Source organism: Diorhabda sublineata, chromosome Y (assembly GCF_026230105.1).
Source record: "Diorhabda sublineata isolate icDioSubl1.1 chromosome Y, icDioSubl1.1, whole genome shotgun sequence".
NCBI lineage: Eukaryota > Metazoa > Arthropoda > Insecta > Coleoptera > Chrysomelidae > Diorhabda > Diorhabda sublineata.
This window is the reverse complement of record NC_079486.1, coordinates 7,596,309-7,615,261: the sequence shown is the minus strand read 5'-3', so window position 1 is coordinate 7,615,261 and position 18,953 is coordinate 7,596,309.

Genomic DNA, 18,953 nt, shown 5'->3' with positions numbered 1-18,953 from the left:
TTTAATTCTTCTTTTTGATTGGGTAATTTAAAAATGGTAATGACTGCGCGTCGTCGTTTTATAACCCAACGGCTTTTGGGATGCTATTACGTTCAAACGAATACCAGTCCAAAACTCAAAATTTAATTAATTTTTATTCTTCGTCCGATGGAATCTTTGATTAAACTTAATACCGGAATTGTCAGAAATATCATGAGGCTTTAAATACTAAGAGTTCAGTTTTGTGGTCACGTATATTTCAGACACAACAACCTGGGAAATCGCGCGCAGAGTTGTGCATACAAAAGCTAATAGTTTCCCTCGTTAACACAGTTATAATAATTTAAAATCCCTTACGGCTCAAAGTCCCGCAGATTTTTCTACAACTAGAGTTCATTGTACCAAACATCCATAAGAAAAATAATTTTTTAGTCTGTTTTTTTAAAATTCTGGAAAATACGGAATAGGTTATGTCACCAAATTTAATTGCTGTGAATTTTTTTTGAAGGGCTGTTTAAAGTCAAAAGTTTATGTTACATTTTAGAAAGGAACAATGAAAAAAGAGAATGAAAATAAAAGTTGGATGATCGAGAATAATGATCCAAAGATATAAGATGGTGAGAAGATTGATTCGGAAAGAAAAGTGATAAAAAACTAATGGATAGGTACAAATGGGAAGTATATGTAAATAAGCGTAAGTTTGAGGATGAACTTACCTTGAAAATGGCTTGAAAGGAAACTTCCAGAGTTGGTAGTAAATACAAATAATCATAATAGTTTAAGAAATTGTATAATAATGATTCTGAATATCTCGAGCGCTCGAACTCGTTGGGACGCTACTACAATCGGTATTACTATCCGTAGCGGGTGTCTCATTTCTCAAATTTTCCATAATTTTGCGTTTATAACTCAAAGGACCCGGTTTAATTGCATCGCAAAAGCAACGCTTCTCTTTTCTCAACCTAGACATATCGGTTTTCAATTTATATCAATATTTGACATACGACCGCGTTAATGTCAAATTTAACTAATATAACCTCAAAACAACATTTTGTTTTTTACAATTGATTATTTGTATCCAACATACTTATTATAACCTTGAAGTATTCTTCTTCTTTTTTATACGTCTGAGCGGTGTCAGATTCAATTAGACACTGTTTGAATCGGATTGCGGAGTCTAAAAATGCTAATAAAAATAAATGGATTTCCCCAAACAAAAAGTAATAAAAGTCTACAAGCTATATAAATGTATTGAAATCCTCCACGGACTCTCGGAGTCCGGATGGTGGCTTTTCGGATTACGAGATAACTAATGTAAATACATACTGAGGAACCCAATATTTATGTGGGATGTCTACAGATCCTCGTCTTCTGTTCCATACGCTTCCTGGTGGTATCTGACACCTCCAGAGAATACAGATAGAGCATCAAGCATCTTGTAGGTGTCTGTATCAAAATAAAAAACAAACAATAATATCTCCTTTGCATAAAAAAGTACCTACTCAATTCTCAATGAAAAGTATATCAATCAGTTGTTCAACAGTTTACAGACTAAGTACCTAATCATTATAATTACCTAATTATAAAATAATCTTTCTGGCTTTCTGAGTGGCAAATTTATCAATCATTTCCGTAAAACCTATTTTTCACAGATTTCGAATTTAATTTGAAGAGAGATTTTCTTCGAAGAGTCACTCTATTTTTCATAATACTCATATTTTTTCTTGGGCTTCATCAGTGTATCAAAATCAGAATTGCTGAGATTTTCTGCAAAGTTTCTAATTTTGTTGGAACCTTAATACCAATGACATTATAAGAACAATTTTCTTGTTGGTTACAAGAGTTATTCATACTTTCAAAAGCACTTAAAGTTTCAGGTGAGTGAAATAATAGAAAGATATACATGAATTTTTTTATAAAAATTTCAAATCTTGTTGAGCTCCAAAACTATTGATACGTTTACCTCCGCGCCCTTGCTGTTCTTCACGCGAGTTTTTTTGGACAGATAGTTAATTCAGATTTAATCAATATATTTAATGTTTATAAAAAAAGTTGTTTAAATAACTTTTTGGTGTATATAGTAATAAAAAACACTGCATATTCACATGTGCAGTGTTGCCGTTTCAGTTGGCAAGTGGGAAATTCAAAAAGTGATGGACTTATCGATCTAGCTTTGTAATTACTATTTGAGAAGAGGTGATTCATTAGTATTAGATATTGTCAACCTCTTAAAAGCATTTAGCTTGTGTAAATCATACTCATCAATATGCATATTCTGTATTTTACATCAGTCTGGAAGATCCGTTCCATCTAAATTTTCCTAAATTGAATTATTACACTCATCCGAAACTGTAAGTGCTTCCAAGAGTGAGACTCTCTTATAACCAATAAGAAAAATGTTCTAATAATGTCACTGATATTGAGGTTCCAATAAAAAATAAAAACAGGAAACAAACATGAATACTGATGAATTACCCGACTCAAGGGACTTATTGGGTACTTCATTATGCAAGGACAATGTAAAACTAATTTACAAAAAAAATGCTTTGAATTTATTCATGAAAGTGGGGACAGATTTTTAAAATTTAAATTCTTAAAAACCTTTTTTTATCATCCCATCACCTCTGAAAAACTTTATACCTCCCAATCCTATCGTATGGTTTAATTAGTTAGTAATGGTGTTCGACTTCGAGATAATGAAGGAGTTAGAGCGGAAAAGGATTTAAGGGATCTCAAATATTTGAGTTTATCTACTCGATTCATTTAAGAGATACCAAAATTTAAATTATCCACAGTATCCAGTACAAGATGAGTAATTATTGAGCTTACCACTGAATTTGGAAGTTCTCTTAAGTTATCTGTGTTGGGTATTCTATCGTGGAGTGTGGTACCCTTTATTGTTCGTAATATCGTTATCTCTGCTGTTCTCATTTTTCTCTTTGTTTGTGTTGTGTCTGCCCTTGTTTCTGCGGCATAGGTTAGTATGGGTCTGATACAGGTCTTGTAGATTAGCGTCTTACTTTCTATGCTCATATATTTCTTTTTCCATATAATGTCCCGTAAATATCCCGATATTCTAGTTGCTTTCTTGATCTGCTTATCTACCTCGTCCGTTATGTTTCTACTGCTCGTTGTTTCTACGCCTAAGTATTTGAAATTCATTACTTGCTCTATAGTGCGCTCATTTACTACCAACTTGCATCTTATTGGGTCTTTGGATATTACCATGCTTTGTGTTTTCTCGCATGAGATTTGCATGTTAAGTATCTGTGCCGTCAGGTTAAATTTATGAAGGAGGCGTTGTAGATCGTTTTCATTTTCAGCTATAAGTATAGCGTCATCTGCGTAGCAAAGGATTCTCAGGCGACGGTTATTCATTTCAAATCCTGCATTAACTTCGTTTACGCTCTCAATTTTTTGGTCCATTATTACGTTGAAAAGGCATGGGCTGAGGCTATCTCCCTGTCTTATGCCGGATGAGACTTTGAGTTCTCTTGTTAGCCCACAGTCTGTTTTTATTCTTCTTGTTTTGGTGTTTATGTTAAGTTGCCTTACTAGATTTGTATAATGCTTCTTGACGCCTTTTTGGTTTAGTCGGTAGATTACATCGTTGAGTTTTACTCTATCGAATGCTTGCTTTAGATCTACGAAACATGTGTACATGGGTTTATTGTATTCTATAGATTTCTCTATCAACTGGCGTAATATAAATATTGCGTCTATAGTGGATCTGTTTGGGCGGAAGACTTGTTGCTCTTCTGAGATGCCTACCTTAGCAGTTATCTTATTTGCAAGTATCTTGGTAAATAACTTTAACACACTACTAAGTAGCGTTATGCCTCTGTAATTCTTCGGATCTGATTTTAAACCTTTCTTGTATATAGGTATAGTTATACTAGTTCTCCATTCTTCGGGTATTACTCCAGTTCTTTCTATTTTATTGTACAGTTTTATTAATTCTTTTTCGATTTCTGGGCTCCCGTTCTTCAGTAGTTCATTTGGGATATTGTCTGTACCTGGTGATTTTCTATTCTTTAGTTTCTTTATGGTTGTTTGTACTTCTTCTAATGTGATGGTTTCTTCCTGTTCGTTTGGGGAGGGCGGGTTTGCGACTTCTTCGTCCCTGCTTCCGTTGTTATCATATAGGATCTCAAAATGTGCTGCTCATGTTTCCTGATTTATAACATTTATCACTACCTCCTCGTTGATTGGTTTCTTCCTTTTTCGTATCATGTTCCATATTTTTTTCTGGTCTCCGTACAATTCATGTTCCATTTCCACTGAGAAATTTTCCCAGTATGTTTTTTTCAGTTCTTTTATTGTGTTGTTTGTTCTATTCCTCACTCTTTTATAGGCTTCGTATTCTTCCTGTGTTCTATTGGTAATGTATTTTATGTACGCTTTCTTTTTTTCATTTGCCAGTTCCTTAATTTCTAGAGTGAACCAGGGTTTATTCTGTGTTCTATTCATGTCTATTGTTCTTTCTCCTAGGGATTCCTTTGCGCTGTTCTTTATGTTATTCTTTAGTTTTTCCCAGGCGGCTTCTACGTTGTCGATTTCTTTTATAGGGTTTTGGACAATTTTTTCGCGGAGTCTGTTTTGATAGAGGTATTTAATGCTTTCATCCTTAAGCGACTCTATATTAAATTTCGATACGTAGTTGGATGTTTTTCTTTTCTTTATTATGTGGGATACGCGGTATTTACACAATACTAAACCGTGTTGGGTGCCGATGTTTGCCGATGTTAATACCCGTACGTCAAGTATCTGGAAGGGGTGGACTTTCCTGTTTGTAATTATGTAGTCAATAGTTGATTTTTGGCTTCTCGTGTTAGCGAAGGTGTACTTTTGTTGTTTCTTATGATCAAAATATGTGTTGTTGATACGTAATTCGTTGAGGGCGCATACATCTATCAATATATCTCCGTTATCATTCACTGCTCCTTCGTTGAAACTATGCATGATTCCTGGGATGACTGTGTTCCCAATTCTTGAGTTAAAGTCGCCCATAATAAACACTTTGTCTTTACTGGGTATTTTATCTGACGTAGCTTGCAAGGCATCAAAAAAAGCTTCCCTTTCTTCTTTCGGTTTGCTTACATCAGGTGCATATATACTTAGTAGGTGTGTTCTTTCGTTGGCCAGCTCTACTATTATCTGTATGATGCTATGACTTATATACTGTACTTCCTTAATATCTTTTTCAAATTTTTTATTCACTAGTAACCCTACTCCTCCCCGTGCTCGCAAGTTCATGTCGACTCCACTATAAAACAGTATGTAGTTTTGGTACCTTTGACTGCCATTGCCTTTCTTCTTGGTCTCTGAAAGTGCGCAGAAATCTATTTTGTTTTTCTCTATTTCTACGACCACCTCATAGTCTTTGTTGCTCCATGATGTAATGTTCCAACTTCCGAGTCTTACTATGTTTTCTTTCCATACTCGTTTTTTCCGTTTTCGTGCCGTGTCGTCGTCAATGCTCCGTCCAGTTTCCGAGGCTAATGTGACAGTTCTGTGAGTGTTTTTTCTTTTTACGAGGGGCAGGTTACTGGCCTCACCCCTTAACCCTCCTCCTTTATCCGGGCTTGGGACCGGCAGTGATAGTCAATGGGCTACTCAATCCACCCATCAACCACCCTAGGCGGAGTTGCAAATCAATATTTATGCCAAATTTATTCATTTTCATGCCTTTTCCTTAGATTTCCAAATAAAATTCAATTATATTGTCTTAAAGCGTCATAAATGTTTATGCCCCTTTCCGTCAATTTGATGCCCAATTCCATTTGGCACAAAAATTTCATAAATATGATTAAATTCATTCATCTGTCAAGCCGATAATTTTTCCTATGTCCAAGCTAATCAATTTTATTTATTTTTCAATAAAACAACTTCAAAATAGCAATTTTTTTCGCGTAATTTCGATGCACAAATCAAAGATTATCAACATTTTTTTCCGCCACAATTAGGGTAGAATATTGTTGCGTATCTTGAAAAGAATAGAAATTTTTGGACTCTCAAAAACAGCAGTTGGTGAATAATTACTTAAACAATTACAAAAAATTTGGTTGTTATATTATACTTGTATTTTCTAAAATTAATATTCATCATAATAGATAGTATATTGACGAAATTTCGACTGGGAAAATGTGATAATCAATCTGGAAAAATCGGGAGACTAGTACTTGATTTTTAATTTTTACCAGACAGATAGAACTAAGACACTGAATGAAAACTCTTACGACAGAATAAAGTGCAGGAAAGCTGTTTCATTAAGGTCAACACGGCTTCGAGCATTTCTATACACCTTGTTTCACACAGTGTCTTTGAACTATATTTACCTGGCTCAATTCAATCAGAGATATGGACAGTTGCTGTATACTGCAAGAGGTTAAATCTTGGAAATTCTGGTTTGGACTTTCTTAATTATTCCACTCGATTTACTTCAGTGCGAATTCTGAAGCTAGATATACTGTGAAATTTCCTTGGCCGAAGCAACTCCCAGTTGCATCTATAATTTCATCTTCTATATAATACGTTTTGGACACAACATGAAACCACCATTTAATAATTGGAATAAGCTTATTTGAGGTGCAATCTGCAAAACGGTTTTTGTTGGCAAAAATCTTGTAGAAACCTATGGATATTTAGTGTCTGTGTGTGAGGTAAATTTTCTTAATTTCAAAACTTTCCCATTTTCTGAAAAATTCTCCTATTGAATGGCAAACAGATACATCATCTAAATAGTTTTAGTTTGAAAATAACAAGGTATAAGGCATCAATCAATCCAAAATATGAGTCAAATTCACTTTAGTTACAATCCAAATTACAAATTTAATGATATGAATATTCACTATCTATGGAAATTTAAATACCCGGATCTCATCGACGGTTATTGAACAAAGTCATAGAACATTCTAATCCTGGAGCTTTTGGCGAACATTATCTAATCAAAGTGTATTTCGAACTAGAGTTTCCATAGATAATCCAATTGTATTATCCTAATTTCTCAAAATCTGGTTGCGAATGTGAAGAATCAGAGATCAATGTCCAATTTGGCGAAGATTCAATTGAACTACTCATATTATTGGTTGTTATACTAATAGATGGAGTATTGTAAATATTCTCAGTAGTTCTAGAATCACTAATTTCATTTATTATTTATTCTGCTATTTTTTTTTCTGTATCCGTATATTCTACTTGATCGCGATTGGTTTTTTCTATCAGATCACCAGATGCAACATTTTCCTACAGACAAATTTAGAAATTATTATATTAAAAATTGGTATTTTCATCTTACCTCTTCATTCACAAAGTTATCCTCAAATCCACTTGATGAAGGACGGGCTTTTCCACTACATTCACTTTGTGATTGCTCTTCTAATAGACTTTCCGTGGTTAAAATGGTCTTTGGAGCTGTACGCTACAGCAGAACATTGTAAAATAAAGTGTTACGAGAAATCTGCTAATTTGAAGAAGACTACACTGTTCATATTCCGAGCTGATCTACTCGAGGTTACTGGAATCGGAAATAAGTGAAATTGCCAGTTTAAATCTGGAGGAAGCCTGATGTGAGAAGTATTTTTCGAAGCCCACGAACTAGTGATCAGTGGCGGAAGGCTGCAAATTTTTTTTAGATACATTCTAACAGTACTTGTATAAAAAAAGGGCAGAATACATTTGTACAAACTAGAATTATCGAAATTCAATTAGTTTATCTGAATTACAAAATATTTTCTGTAGCTAAGGTGAATAATAAGTTTATATTGTATTGATTGTAACGGACATTTTTGAGGATAATTTGGTTTTTCCTTTGCTGTAAAAACGAGATATTTTTTTATATAGCATATTTGTTTTCTGAGTAGAAAAGTACAGGATTAAGTTTTAATAAACGAAAGACAAAGAGTTATTTTCTTCTATTTTTTTTCAATTTTTATATATTTTGCGTAGAATCAATCATGACAACGTTAAGTTGTGTAGGTAGAATTGGTCACAACATTAAGTATGCAAAACTCAAAGTTATAAAAGTTTTACATTTGTTTTTCTAAAGACTGCGAACCGTGGAGAACTCGTTAGGCGCTACATGCTTTTCCGTGGTTCAATAGGCAGGAAGTGAAGAAATTAATAGAAAACTACAAACCACTCAAAGCGAAGACAACGAATATTGAGGTGAAAATTGTACTGAAAAGCAAAGAACCGATTTATTAGCGACCAAGAAGACTATCGGCATCCGAAAAAGAAGAAGTAGATAGACAGATAGAGGAATGGTTAAAAGATGTAATAATCAAACCGAGTTTTTCGGATTTCGCTAGTCCTATTGGACTAGTGAGAAAAAAGGATGGCCGAACCGAGGTACACAAATGGTAATAAAAAGGATATTGACTACAGAAGACTGTTAAAAATAATACTTTTCTGGTTTGTGTTTAATAATATAGGTATTAGTTTTTTTACTTTCTGGTCTACTGTTAAGATATATGAAAATAAAAAAAAGAAGAAGTCAGTTAGTGAGAATCATGGAGAATTATCGAGAATGATTCATCATATTAAGGTTGAGATGATATATTAATATGATTTGTATTGTACATGGAGTTGACAAATAAAGGTGTATAAGAAGGAAGACTATAAGTTAATTATTTAAAAAACAACAGGTTATGGGCCCAGGTGATTCTGTGGATAATTAAAATATAAAGAAAATGGCTAATTCACAAATAAAAAATATTTATAACATAGAACTATTGAATGGTGAAAATTATTACTCATGGAAATTTAGAGTGAAAATATTACTAGAAGAAAAAGATGTGGCAGAATGGATAGAAAAAGAATTTGTGGAATCAGATTATACAGTGGAAAAAGACAAAAAGGAAGCTATGAAAAAAGATAAGTTATGTAAGTCATTGATAATACAATGTTTGGATGATAAGAAATTAGAATTTGTAACGGAGAAAAATACAGCCTATGGTATGTGGCAAGCTTTAGGAGATATTTATGAAAAAAAAGGATTACCCGGGCAAATGATGCTAAGAAGAATGTTAATGTCATTAAAATTAAAAGAGAATGAAGATTTGGAAGGTTATTTGACAGAATTTGATGATCTTGTTAGGAAGATAAGAGCTACAGGAGCTGTTATGAGTGATGAGGACATTGTATGTATGTTAATGATGGGGATGCCTCCAAGTTTTGAAACAGTTATAACAATTTAGAGAAAAGTTTGATCCAGTTTCTGAAAAAATGATTTTTATAGGATATACAAATACAGGTTATAGATTGTGGAGTATAAAAGGAAAAAGGGTGATAGTAGCACGAGATGTTATATTTAATGAAACTGATTTTATTTATAAAATAAAAAAGGCAAGTATTGAAATAAATAATAGAGAACAAAACAGTTTAGAAGAAAACGTTGAAATAGAATCAGAAGAAGATGAGAGTAATGATGAAGCTCATAAAAGAAAAAATTTTGAAAGAATAAAAAGGAAAATCAAAATTCCAGAAAAATATAATGATTATGAATTATATATGGCATTTGATGCAGTATCATTTGTAGAAAAAGTACCAGAGACAGTGGAGGAAATAGATAATAGAAGTGACAAAAATATGTGGATACAGGCTATGAAAAGGGAAATTGATTCAATTGAGAAAAATGAGACATGGAATGAAGTAGAGAAACCGGAAAAAGCAGAAATTTTGACAGCTAAATGGGTATTTGCTAAGAAACCATTAGAAACAATAATGGAAGACAGATACAAAGCGAGATTAGTTGTACGAGGATGTGGACAGAGAAATACTTATGATTATGATGATATATATTCACCTGTGGCAAAAATGACAACAATAAGGACTCTTCTAACAGTGAGCAATCAATATGGATATTATATAAAACAACTTGATGTGAAAACGGCATTTCTAAATGGAGATTTAAAAGAAGAAATATATGTTTATGCGCCAGAGAGGGTAAATTGTAAACCAGGATGTGTTTTAAAATTGAATAAAGCTCTTTATGGCTTAAAACAAGCTGCAAAATGCTGGAATATAAAAATAAATACATATTTATTAAATTTAGGTTTTACAAGATCAGAAACTGATTATTGTCTATATACAAAAGTTGATGAAGATAAACAAATTATGTATTTATTACTCTACGTGGATGATATCATATTAGCAGGGCAAAAATTAAATAAAATTGAAATTTGTAAAAATGATTTAATGAGATGTTTTGATATAAAAGATAAAGGAGATTTAAAGAGTTTTCTAGGACTTGAAGTAAATTATATTAAAGAAGAAGGAATCTTGGAATTAAGTCAAAGAAGATATTTACTTGGAATATTAGAAAGATTTAATTTTGATAATTGCAATCCCACAGCAACACCTATAGATCCAAAGTTTAATATTTTTGAAAATAAAGATGATGAATGCACTCTACCAGTAAGACAATTAATTGGATGTTTAATGTATCTGATGCTTGGAACAAGACCAGATATCAGTTACTCAGTAAATTATTTAAGTAGATTTCAAGATAAAAATAATAGTTTGGTGTGGACAGGATTAAAAAGAATTTTAAGATATTTAAAAGGAACAGTTAATATGCATTTAAAATTTGAAAGAAAAAATAATGAAAGTTTGTTTGGGTGTTATGTGGATTCTGATTGGGGAAGTGAAGTGGTAGATAGAAAATCAGTGTCAGGATATTTAATTAAATTATTTGGTAATATAGTGATGTGGGTAACAAGAAAACAAAATTGTGTGACTCTTTCAAGCTCAGAAGCTGAGTTAGTGGCATTATGTTCCGCAGTACAAGATTGCTTATGGTTTAAGAAATTATTGTTTGATATGAAAGTCAATATTCAAAATTTTAAAATATATGAGGACAATCAAGGATGTATAGCTTTGATAAAAAATCCCGAAAATAATAAACGTGTAAAACATATAGATATAAAATACAACTTTGTGTGTGACATTTTAAATACAAAGAAAATGGAATTAACTTTTATTGGAACTAAAAATCAAGTAGCAGACATTTTAACAAAGGGGCTCCACAAAAGACAGTTTTATAAGAATAGAGATTATTTAAATTTATGTTAAGATATTTTGTTTATTATTAATGTTAATAAAAGAAAAAAATCAAAATATAATATTTGAAATTTCATAGAAAAGTATTAAGAGAGGGTGATAAAAATAATACTTTTCTGGTTTGTGTTTAATAATATAGGTATTAGTTTTTTTACTTTCTGGCCTACTGTTAAGATATATGAAAATAAAAAAAAGAAGAAGTCAGTTAGTGAGAATCATGGAGAATTATCGAGAATGATTCATCATATTAAGGTTAAGATGATATATTAAGATGATTTGTATTGTACATGGAGTTGACAAATAAAAGTGTATAAGAAGGAAGACTATAAGTTAATTATTTAAAAAAAAAACAACAAAGACTATGAAGATTTTTATTTAGAGCATGATATATTGTATAAATACGATAATGGATTAAAATTACTTGTCATTCCAAACAACATGAACAACAAAGAACAAAAAATAATAATAAAAGTCCACGAGACGGGAAATTTTTGAAAGAAACAAACAGAAGAATTAGTAAACAAGGAATTTTACATACCAAGACTAAAATACAAAATAGAAACGATTAAAAATAACTGTATACCTTGTAAATTATAGAATAAAAAAGATCCGCTTGTGTGGCTTTACCCAACAAAATAAACCACGACGAAAGAAGTGACATGTTGTCTTGAAAAATAGCGTAAAATATATCACCTCGTCCTGTAGGAAAGAAAGAAGGAATGTTTCATCCTAAAATCAACCACGACGAAAGAAGTGATATGTTGTCTTAGTGTAAAATATTTGGAAGCCCGTCAAGGATAATATCGGACAGAGGATCCGCGTTCCGTTCTGAAAAATTCGAATCATATTGTCGAGAAGAAAATATTAAACATGTGTTAACAATTTGTGAAGTCCCACGAGGTAATGGAGAAGTGGAAAAGGTAAATAGGACCCTTATACGAGTCTTAACAAAACTTAGCGGCCGCAAGTTGAACTAAATAAAAATTCTATTTGTGTTTAATTTCTATACACACTAGCGCCTCCCGCTATCCAAACGCCAAATTAAACACGATTTTATAGACACTATCTATCTCTGTCGACCAATCGCCAAGCTAAAACACTATTCTATGGACACTAGCGCCTCCTGCCGGTCAAACGCCAAATTAAACACGATTCCATAGACAGTAGCGCCCCCTCTTGAGACCCACCGTACTTCACAATGAAGCAGGAATGCTTTTTGCTCATTTCCCATTTGATCACACAGAATAGCAAAAAGTCAGCAAGTTAGCAAGCAACTTCAGTACTTTCATTAAGTTGATGTGAAAAGTTTTTTTTCAAAACTGTAACTGTGAAATTGAGCGATTTTTTATTTTCTTTTCAGTGAATGAAACTTCAGATTCTACCCTAGAGAGTGTTCTGATCCTTTTTTAGCTAGCTGTCAATATGAATAGGCGATATGATGCAATTGTAGCTTGTCTATTTTGCTCACCACAAATTGATGTTTTCATTAGTGAGTGTGACTTTAAGAATAAGTTCGAATAAGAGGTGAGAATGCTTATCATTTGAACTGAACTTGAATGTTACAATCATACATAATTTCGAATTGTATAGGTGTGAAGAAATGGAAAATGGAACCGAAGATACCTACAATATTAAACTCAAACCTGAATGGATGCAATTATGGAAAGAACGTTTGATTGGATTGCACAGTAACAAATTGAGAAGTTTCAAAGAAGCATTAAGGAAATGATTGGCAATATTGAAAATTCCACATCAGATAATACTTTCGAATGGCTAATGAAGATGCTTATAGAATACAAAATGGGGAAAGTGAATTGAATAATAGAGGTAATTATTTAATTACAATAAATATATGTAAAAACTTATGATATACATATTGATTGGTTGATTGTACAATGAATCGACACTGAGGACATACACACAGCTGCCCAAAATTTGTTAAATGAACAATTCACAAAAGTAAAAGTCCTTAAAAGATACTAGAAGAATATTCACATTGAGAAATCCAAGACATGTACTACTATTACCACACTCACTTTTACACTGTCTGACACCTGTTTCAATGTTCTCCATTAGTCTCTATGTGTTTTGTACAAAACAAAAAAATATTACCGAGTATAATTTGATTCAAGATCATCAGTTGATTGAATTAGTAAACTCACTCTCTACTCAATAACAACATTCTGTAGGCTAATGTAAAAGGCTTTTCTTGTTTGAATTTCCCGCCTCCCAACTGAAACGGCAACACTGCACATGTCAATAGGCAGTGTTGTTTTATTACTATTATTACTATATCTATACACGAAAAAATTACTAACAATAATTTATTCAATCTGCTTAAGTTATTTAAACAACTTTTTTATTAACAGCAAGGACACGGAGGTAAACGTATCAATAGTCAAGTTATGGGAAGTTTGTTGGAGTATAATCAAGAATAGTACCTCATTTTTTCATATATTCTTTCATTCGTTTACTCGTATATTCTCCATTATTTCCTATCTTACTTAATGAACTTTTGTATCAAATTTAGTTTCAACCATTTTTATGTATTCTATTATCCAGTCTGACACTTAACTTTTGTGTTCCAGTGAAAATATTATAACATTCTGAAGAAAGCATTCATCAAAATGTTTGTTTCCAATACCTTTTACGCTTATGTCACGTTTTGTAGATTTCATCATGCTTTGATCTTCTAGTTTTTTAAATGTGTACTCATCGCCTCTCATTGTGGTTATTATTATCACTTATGAATACAGATATATTGAATGTCATTTCTCTTATAGATATAGCTGAAAAATTTTTGAGTGACCTTACCTTTTAATTGTTCTGTATCTCCTTCATACAGCTTAGACAATTTTTCAAATATTTCATCATTTACCAGTACAGCTCATAATATGTGTTATGTATGTATGTACAAATGTATGTTTTTATATATTCATAATCATGAATACTACTCGGTACCTATGCGGTTTATAACCAAGTCCATAATTCTATATGCTTTTAAAGTTATTCCATTTATGTTACAGTTTCCAGAAAAGTTTTTTGTTTTAATGAATTTTCGTTTTTAGTTTCGTAATCCGAATTATTTATTTATACAGTGAAAAGTCTCGGACCTATAACTTGTTGTTTTTAGTATTATTAGAATAAAAATATCCTTTTTATTGTTATAACTTAATATAAAGACAGATATGCAATAACCTAAACTGTCTAATATCACTAGGAGCCAACTTCACAGCGTACTAGCATGTTGCCATTTTAACTTTCAACACAAAAAATATTCTATGCAACGTTGTAAAATATTATTTTTGTTATAATACGTTGTCTAACATATACTGTAATAACATTGTATAAAGAATATTCTTTATACAATGGTTATACTATTATTACTCATATAGGTAAGACTCCTATATGGACAGTTGGTATTACATATATGTCTACATATTTTCATTTTATTTGTTTCAGATAGTTAAATCATCGTAATTATAGCGGTTTTATTTCGTGATGTACAACGCGAAAAATCGTTTTTTTCTTAAATATACGTAAAGATATCATCAATTGATGATTTCGATTGGTTAACGAGATAAACATTTCAAAGTGCTTAAATTTCAAAAGTCAACAATTGTCAAAAATATTTTTTTAAGTGAATGAAAGTAAGACGGTTAATAAGTGTTATTTGTATATTAAAATTGTAGAAGTTTTAAAATGCCGTCGACTTTGAGTAAAGAAACCAATTTGTATTACAAAAATTTGGTAGTGACAAAATTCAATAACTGGTTGAAAATGGTTAAGGAGAAGAAAAAACAAACTTATCAAAACCAAAACTCAACGGTATCGCTCCAAGCTCCAAAGGAGGAAAAAGATGCTAACGATACGAAGATTATCGTGACTCCTGCAGATAAGTTCGATGCATCACCACCAATGAACTGTAGCGACGCCAATTCCAAGGAAGTTCTAAACAGAAAAGATGCGAAAGAGGAGGAACATATGGATTTTTTGAACGAGAGCTTCTACGAGAAAATGAGATTACTTCAAGAATTCAGAAACGTCGGTCTCTACGTGTATTGCGACTCTTGCGATAAGTATAGATACCTGCTCGACGTGAAAGATCCCCTGGATCTACCTGACAAATGGTATTGTTGGATGAATCCAGATGGGAGGTATAATAGATGCGAAATCAAGGAACAATCGATCGACGATAAAGAAAAGGAGCTGATGATATTTAATAAATATAACGCGGGTAGCATCGTCTGGGCGAAAATCGAAGGTTATCCATGGTGGCCGGCTATGGTGGAAGATGATCCGGAAATCGAGAATTATTTTTGCTTGAAAGATTCCTTAGAACCGGTAAGTCTAATATTTCTCTTGGTTACTTTCATTAGGTTAGTGTTGTAAGTACCATTTTTTTAGTTCATGTCACGTACATGTATACAGGGTATACAGGGTGTTTTGTTTACTTATTCCAATATTTCATTTGGAGTGGAAATCGAAATAAATTTCAAGTTACCTTAAATAGAGTGCGATTCTTTTTATCAACTGAAAGTGGAGAGTGGGAAATTTGTAAACTCGTATTTTATTTTTTTTTAATTTGTAAATTTTGATGGCCATATACAGGGTGATTAATCGACTTTTTTTCGTAATATATTTCGATAAAATTCTTGAAACGACACAAGGTATTGGATCTATGGAGTTAGTCACACTGTGTATTGACGGATAACGATTATTTTCAGACGCACTACCACGTGACATTTTTCGATTCCGACGCGGTGACTAGATCTTGGGTGAAGGCCGAAAATTTGAAACCGTTCTTGAAAAATATCGACGATAACCTTGTGCTGAACGATAAATTCAATAAACTCAAACTCAGGATGGACGTAGCCGTCAAACAGGCTAAAGAAGCCGTCGAAATGAAGCTGCTCGACAGACTGAAAAAGTACAGCTTCATATATAGATATGCGAAATCTTCGAGAAACACGAAGCGACAGAGATACGCGAGTGAGGATGGCGGCGGTAAACAAAAGTAACGCGCGAAGGTGGGTGATGAGACGGAATCTTCGGCGGAAGACTACGAAGAAGAAGAAGTAGAGGAGGATGAAGAAGAGAAGGAGGATGAAATATGAGGAGAATAGCAGAAAGATACTTTTGAGTGATGGTGTCGTGATTTGAAGGAAAAATGTTCGTTCTAATTTTTGATAAAAATTTGTTAATTTTCTCAATAAAGTTTGTTATAAAATCATTTTTTTTTATTAATTTTATGCAAATCATTTTTTATGCCTAATTTCAACAGTTTCAGCCTTATCCTTAAATAAAAAAATAAAATTCACATATAACCGGGGAAACAAATAGAGAAAAAATCGATATTTATTAGAGTAGTCTGGGATACAGTTCTCACTCACCTCATCAACATTACAGAAGGAGCTGTTATTATACCGATACTCAATCGGTTCATCCTATACATGCCTCTATGGTTGGTAATAGTTTGAATGACACTGCCCCGCTGGTATACTTACGAAAGCAAATATGCTTAATATGGATCCAGCTTGAAAAAGTATGTGGGACACTCCAATCGGGTTTCGGAATAACCACCACAGGGGAGCCCAAGTCGATAGTGACAACAATTTCAAGCTGCTCATACAATAAAGGAGTGAACAGTATAAAATAGAACAACAATGAAATTGTATTAAAACATACATATAAAATAAACGAAGTAAAGCTAAATCCTAAAATATACACAGATCTTCTTTGAAATAAACAAATTTAGTTCTGTTTAGAGGTTGAGTAAATACAAAAAGATTATTATTATCTTTGGAATTTACATAATCTAAATATAACTCATTAAATACAGGGTGATTTTATATTCGACCGACAATGCTTTACCACAGAGAGATCTCAATAAATGATTCATTTTGATATAGGAATGTGAATCCTTACGTGGCCTAGTTGTTGAGACTGGAACATATTTTGTTTTAAATTGTCTGAATATTTTTAGTTGAAAAACTAATAACTTTTATGGAACTAAAACGATCTTTCTTTTTTCTTAATTTCAAAACTTTCCCATTTTCTGAACAATTCTCTTGTTCATTGGCAAACAGAAACATCATCTAAATAGTTTTAGTTTGAAAATAACAAAGTATAAGACATCAATCAATACAAAATATAAGTCAAAGTTTTAAAATTTCTATACAAAATCTGTTGTAAAAAATTACTGAGCGTAACCCAGCAATTGAGTTGGCAAGGATGATTATGATGTCAAAAAAAAAATGGTTACTTTTCAGATTCAAGTCATTTTGTGTAGTTTTACTTCTAATATAATAAAAGTATAGAAGAACCTGTATAAATTTCTTTTATTTATACTATAGAAGAAACGAAAATTACAACAGATTATGGGCCCAGGCCAGATTTAATAAGCTTCAGTGAATTTCAAAGTAAAGTATAAAAGCTAACCTAAAAAATAAGGCGTGCCGGCTTGGCTTGTAAAGCAAATTAAAAGCAGAAATGGGATCTGAAAGTGTAAAGTTTACTTTCGCCAAATTAGACAACAACAATTATCAAAATTGGAAATTTAGAATTAAAATGTTGCTTACACGAGAAGGAAATTGGTCTGTTGTAGAAGAGGCAATACCAAATGAACCATCTGTTGAATGGAAACGTAAAGATGAAAAAGCACAAGCTACAATTTCATTAAGTATCGAAGACAATCAGATAGCACACATTTATAAATGCAAGAATGCGAAAGAAATGTGGAATGAACTGCAAAAGGTACATGAAAGAAATAATTTAAGTAACAAGTTGTATTTATTGAGGAAGCTGTATCAGTCTAGACTTGAAAATGAACCAATGCATGAATACATTAAAGAAATACTAGAATTAGTTGAAAGACTACGAGGAGTTGGTGAGACTATTAAGTATTTCCATGTAGCTGCATTATTGTTAGGTGGATTGCCAAAAAGTTATTCCACATTAGTAACAGCATTAGATGCTGGGCCAGATGATGAATTGACTCTTGAATATGTAAAGGGAAAACTAATGGATGAGTATAAAAGAAAAGAAGATACCAGTTCAACAGAGACGGCATTAAACACAAATAAAAAGTTTTCGAAGAAGATGAAAGAAAAAATAGAATGTTATTATTGTCATAGAAAAGGTCACTACAAACAAGATTGTTTTTTCATGAAGAAAGACAGAAATAAGGGAAAGCAACATGCCAAAGTAACTGTTGAAGGTGATGAGTTGTCTGACTCAGTTTTTTGTTTCAATGTTTCCGGTAACAGTAAAAATAATCTAGAATGGTATATTGATTCAGGGGCTACAAGTCACATGTCAAATAATCCAGAATTATTTATTAAATTGGACTATTCAAAGTTAAATAAAATTATAGTTGCAAATGGACAGGAAATGCAAGTCAAAGGTAAAGGTGATATTTTAGTAAAAACAGAAATTTCAGGTAAATGCATAAGTTTAAAATTTAAAGATGTTTTATTTGTACCTGAGCTAAGCAATAATCTGTTATTGGTGTCTAAGATTACAAAAGCTGGTTATAACATAAAGTTTGATGATTGTAATTGTTATATAGAAATTAATAATTCTATTATAGCCACAGGAAAATACTGTAATGGTTTATATAAATTAAACACGTTTTCAGAAAAAGTAAATATTGTAAAAACGTGTGAGGAAATGAATAATTATATACATACATGGCATAGACGTTTAGGTCACAGAAGCCCAGATGATATAAAAATGATAGTAAGTAAAGATTTAGCTATTGGCATAAAAATAAATGATTGTGGTCAGAAAAAACAATGTGTCACTTGTATTGAAGGTAAATTAATGAGGAAATCTTTTCCTAAAAAATCAGAAAGTAGACGTTTAAAGTTCTTGATATAATCCATAGTGATATATGTGGACCTATGAGAACC